Below are 6,440 nucleotides of genomic sequence, written 5' to 3'. Positions count from 1 at the left end.
AACATAAAGAAACAATCAAAGATGGGGAATTCAATAACTGGAATTAAACATATATTATATGGGGGCACCTGAGTGATCAGTCAATTACGCATCCAACTCTTGATTTTGGCTGAGGTCATGATCAGTTCGTGGGATCCAGCCCCATGTCAGACTCCATATTCAGTGGGAAGAATGATTAAAGATTCTCTCCCTCAGCTGCTCCCTTACTCTCTTTCTCTCTCTCAAATAAATAAATTTTAAAAATACACTATATTGAATAAGTAATAGATAGAGGAACCAGAAGAATGAATCAGTGACCTGGAAGATGGAGTAATGAAGAACAATCAAAGTGAACAGAATAAAAAATAAAGTAAAATAAAATAAAATAAATTAAGGAAACTCGGAGACACCATCAAGCCTTATAACATTCACATTAATGGGCTCCTAGGAGAAGAAAAGGAAAAGTGGGAAGAATTTATTTGAATAAATGATAACTGAAAACTTCCCAAATCTAAGGAAGCAAACAGAAACCCAAATTCAGGAAGCACAGATCGCCCCCAAGAAAATCAACCCTAGGAGGTCCACACCAATACACAGAGTAAGAAAAATGGCAAAAAGTAGTGACAAAGAGAGAATTTTAAAGCAGTGAGAGAAAATAAAACAGTTTCATACAAGGGAAACCCCATCAGGCTGCCAGCTGAATTCTCAGCAGAAACTTTGCAGAAGTATGCAACACGATCTATTGAAAGTTCTGAAAGGAAAAAAAAAAAAAAAAAAGAAAAAAGAAAGACAAAACAAAAACAAAAACAAAACAAAACAAAACAAAAAACCTCTGCTGTCAATACTCAATTCGGAAAGACTGTCATTCAGAATAGAAGTGGAGTTAAAGAATTTCTCAGATGAACACAAGCTAAAAGATTTTATGATGATTATACCAACCCTAAGAAATGTTCCCCCTTTTCCACATCCTCATCAACACCTACTGTTTCCTGTGGAGTTAATTTTAGCCATTCTGATGGGTGTGGATTATTACCTCATTATAGTTTGATTTGTATTTGCCTGATGATGAGTGATGTTGAATAACTTTTCATGTGTCTGTTCCCTATAAATATGTCTTCTTTGGAAAAATGTCTGTTCATGTCTTCTGCCCATTTCTTAATGGGATTATTTGGTTTTTTGGGTCTTGAGCTTGATGTTATTTATATATTTTGGATACTGACCTTTTATCAGATATGTCATTTGCAAATATCTTTTCCATTCTGTAGGTTTCCTTTTAGTTTTGTTGATTGTTTCCTTTTGCTGTGCAGAAGATTTTTATTTTGATGAACTATACTAGTTTATTTTTGCTTGTGTTTACTTTGTCTCAGAAGACATATCTAATAGGAAGTTTCCACCACCTATGTAAAAAAAGTTACTGCCTAGGTTTTCCTTTGGGATTTGTATAGTTTTATATCTACATTTAGGTCTTTCATTCATTCTGAGTTTATTTTTGTGTGTGGTATAAGAAAGTGGTTCAGTTTCATTCTTTGCATGTGACTATCTAGTTTTCCCAAATCATTTGTTGAAGAGATCCCCCCCCCCCCCACTGGATTCACTTCTGAGTTTTCTATTCTTTTCTAGTGATCTGTGTATCTCTTTTTGTGTCTGTATCATACTGTTTTGATCACCATAGCTTTGTAATATAGTTTGACACCCAGAATTGTGATGCTTCCATCTTTACTTTTCCTTTGACGACTTTTGTGACATCATACAAATTTTAGGATTTTTTGTTCTTGCTGAACATTTTAGTGAAGAAATACTTTTTTCAAAAAATACTTTTTTTTTTGCTAGGGATTTACTAAATGTATGGAATGCTATAGACATTACAGGTATTTTAACAATATTTGTTCTTCCAGTCCATGGGGTTAGAATGTGTTTCTCTTTCTTTATGTCATTATCAATTTTTCTCATTGTTTTACTATAGTATTCAAAATACAAGTGTTTCACCTCTCTGGTTAGGTCTATTCCTGGGTACTGTATGGCTTCTGGTGCAGTTGTAAATGAGATTGATCCCTTCATTTCTCTTTCTCCTGCTTCATTATTTGTGTATAGAAATGCAACATGTTTCTCTATGTTTATTTTGTATCCTGTGCCTTTACTGAATTCATGTATCAGTTCTAGCAAATCAGTCTTTCAGGTTTTCTATATAGAGTATCATGTCATCTGTAAGTAATAAAAGTTTTATTTTTGTCCCTTATTGATTTAGATATCTTTTATTTATTTTTGCTGTATGACTGCTGTATCTAGGACTTCCAGTACTATGTTAAATAACAGTGTTAAAAGTCAACATCCCTCTCTTGTTTCTGTCTGTAGAGGAAAAGCTGTCAGTTTTACTCCACTGAGGATGATATTAGCTGTGGGTTTGTTTTTTATTTGTTTTGTTTATGGTCTTTATTATTTTGAGGTATGTTCCCTCTAACCCTACTTTGCTAAGGGTTTTTAACATGAATAGTTTTTGTGCTTAGTCAAATGTAAATGCAGGTTTAAATAGCAGATAAAAGTACTTACAAGATTTGTCTTTGGTAGCCATAAGGCTAGTAGACCTCTACACCCAACTGCAAGAATCTCAAAACTTTATATAGAGGTTTATTTATTATTTATAGAGGTTTAATCACATATATAGCTCAGTTTGTCTCAACAGTATATTACACTTATGGTTGAATACTTGAAATGGTTATGGCTATGGTATCTGTTGATAGAATATACATTCCAAGGACAGGGGAGCAGTTAAGGGGCCTCTGCCTGAGTGCAGCTCTATCCAGCTTGCATGCCAGTTGGAAATCATATACTATCAATGATCTCCCCAACACTTTACCCCTCTTGGTTGTCTCTTAGAATCTTACATGTGCCCTATCCATAATATGCCATGAGTGGCCATCAAGGGGTGTTATTGTCATGAGGTCATTCATTTGGTGGCTAGCTAACTACACTGGAGGTAGAGGCTGCAGCACCAATATAAGCACTTGCAGGAAAAAGCACAGTTTAAGATAATCGTTCTCAAAAAAAAGTACATTTTTTCCCCCACCAAGAGCTCCCTGATCCAACCTGTGATTATGTTCTTCTGATGACTTCCTCCAACAATAAGAAATAGAGAGAAAGGAAGAGAGAGAGAGAGAGTTTCTAATTTTCAAACATGAAAATATTTAATTTCACTAAATATTTCCAAATTGCTTTTATGTTCATCTCTCATTTATAGTTTTAGAGAGCCCATTGTTCCCCATAATATCCCTGATATTTGCTATTTTTAATGAAGTCACACTTTTCTCAGACCTCTCATATTTCCATGTGAAGGTATTTCAGTAACATTAACAATCATTTTCACTGGAGAATCTGAATGCTTGAGAATGCACTGAGCAGTGACTTTTCCATTTCTTAGACCTGTGTGCTTGCAGAGAAGGTAAATTCTGATGTCTCAACATTATTTGAAACATGTGGTGGAAAAGGCTCTGCTCATTTGCATGTGGCCTGTCTTTGATCAGAGCTACCTCTGACTAAGTTGAAAAAATTATCTAATTTACAGTGAGCTGTTAAATCCATTTGCATGCACACACAAGCCATGCCTTTCATTTAAGCCTTTAACAGTCATTCAGTTGATTACTTGATATCTATTATTTGATTTCCTGCTTAGACTTTAAAGAGAAAAAAATCAATCTCTTAAAACCAATAAGCATTATAACAATTTCAAAATTCAGTTAAATTCATTTGTTTAATTTGCATCCCTGATTGTTACTAAGATTCAGCACAACTTTGTGTTTATGTGCATTTGTTTTGTTTTTCTAAAAATGGTCCATTCAGATGTTTTATTCAGTGAAGACAATATATGAAGATACAAACAGCACAGTTTCAGGAATTTTCTTATTTTTATAATGTTCAAACTGAGACAAATCTGAATTAAGTTATGATTATGGGGGCAAGGGAATACTTTTTCTGTAATCAAAGCAGAGTAAGAAATTATTTACAAAAGGTAAAAATGAACTATTTTCAGTTTTCACAGTAGTATTCAATATCAGAAAATAACATTTTATAGATTTCAGAGTGGGGGGGAAAGATATACTAATGCTATTGTATTCAGCTAAGATTAACTGCAGTAGGCAAAAATTATCAAACTTGAAAGAACTTAGATGTACAGTACATTAGATACTGTTGAAAAGTTTAAGATGTGAATCAAAATATTTTAAGAATAACAAAGCCACATTACAGGGATGAGGCATTATTTAAGTCAATGAAAGCTAAACAGTTTCACTAATCATGGTTGCAGAATAACCTACATAATGATTAAAACAGTAGCTAACTGTTTCATAAGGCTTACTTCATGTGCCAGATATATTACTACTATTCCCATTCAGTGGATAGAGAACTTGAAGAAAAGTTAAGTGGATTGATGACATTAACACAGTTCTGTGTGTCAAACTTGAAATTGGATCTGGGAAGTTTGACTCCAGGTTCTATGCTATTAATTATATTATATAGAAAACAAAATAAAGTATAAACTTTAGAGAGAGAAATAATTTAACTATTAAAACAATAACACGAAGAACAAAGATAAGAGAAAAAAATAGAAGATTATCTATCCTAATCCATTATAATCAATAATAATAAATGCTGACTTCTTTTTAAAGTTTAAATGAATTGCATTTGTAGGTGTCCTTTTCATAATCTTTTTTTCTTAATCTTACTATAATCTCTTCAGAATTTGTCTTTCATATGAAAGTTATGTAAAGTTCAGAAATTTATTCAATATTCAGCTGTTTTTCATTTTTTCTTTTAAATACAGGAAAATAATTTTACTTAATAGTTTTAATAAAACATCATCCCTAGTACACTTCTTAATTTTCATATGCTGTATATGTCTTTTTACATGGTGTGTGCATAGTAATACTAGGAAATGAATATTATTACACTAAGTTTAATGATTGTCTGGGTGGAGAAGTCTAAGTTATTTCTTTTCCTTTTTTCTTGAATTTTTATTTATTTATTTATTATTTATTTATTTATTGTCTTGAATTTTATATGATACATTACTTTTGATGAGCTTGTGACACCTTTACTCTATTCAAATTTTCTGTCATATTTATATTGGTCCTTTGTATCCATAACTTTTACATATTTATTCATCTATATCTTCAGCCTGTGTGGCTATGTTTAAAAATATTTTCTTGTTTAGTTACCCATTGCTTCCACAAACACTTTGCCCTTAACCACTCTATGAAGGGCATGTGCATTTTTTTTTTAAGATTTTATTCATTTATTTGACAGACAGAGATCACAAGTAGGCAGAGATGCAGGTAGAGAGAGAGAGAGATGGGGAAGCAGGCTCCCTGCTGAGCAGAGAGCCCGAAGTGGGGCTCGATCCCAGGACCCTGGGATCATGACCTGAGCCAAAGGCAGAGGCTTTAACCAACTGAGCCACCCAGGCACCCCGGGCACGTGCATTTTTGCTTCAAAGTTTATATTCTTCATTGCATGCTTTTAGTTTCCTCAACTAGTTTGCATATTTACTGACACTATTCAAATGATCTGCTTTGAAAAGCATAAAAATAAAATTTTCTCATAGTAATCAATGATAACAAATGAAATTTATATTAAGAGAGTTTTCTTCACAGGAAAATGGTTAAAATAGTTTTTTTTTTTAATAGTTTCTTTTTAGGATATCACAATTTCATTACCTTCTGTCAACCTCTTAAGTGCTAATCAAGAATGTTGATAAAGTTCTTTAAATATTTTTATTAAGATCATAAACATCTTGAAACAGAGTATTAAGCTGTCTTCTCCAACTTGACTAAGATTTATTAAGCAATGATTATGTGTCAAACACCATGCTAAGTACTTTATATATATCATTTAATTTTTTCCTCATAGCAATTATATTAAGTAAACATGATGGCTCCATTTTACAAGGATACTAAAGAATAATTACTAACTAGGTTGCTTAAATTTATATAGTTAGTAAATAGACATTAGATATTAGAATACAGATCTGACTCAAGAGTATGCACTTTTAACCAGTGAAATATATTGCTTCATAAATTTTGATGTTTACCCATGTTTTGGCCTCAGATAAACATTAAAAGAAGCAGCTGGGGAAGACTTTAATCCCTTAAGAGGTGTTTGGAGCTCCTGAAGAATTCTCAGTTTTTGTAGACTGAATGAATGTTTGTGGATATGGCAAAGAGGAATGAGAATGAATGTATGCCATGTTAGAATTGAGTGAAATGTTTGTAAGAGATGGCTTTCTGGGTATGAAGGTATGGCTGCTCTTGAAATTAGGATAAAACTGAAAAATTTAATCTTAAGAATAATAAAAAAAATAAGTGAAGAATTTCATAAAATAAAACAAGTAGTATATTTTGTAAATAAAAATATTTAAAAAAAAGAAAAAAATGGGTCTTAAAAATTTATATTTCTTGTTTTCTTAGCATTGG

The sequence above is a fragment of the Meles meles genome, chromosome 8 (genome assembly GCF_922984935.1).
Source record: "Meles meles chromosome 8, mMelMel3.1 paternal haplotype, whole genome shotgun sequence".
NCBI classification, from domain to species: Eukaryota; Metazoa; Chordata; class Mammalia; order Carnivora; family Mustelidae; genus Meles; species Meles meles.
Note: the sequence above shows the minus strand (reverse complement) of the source record.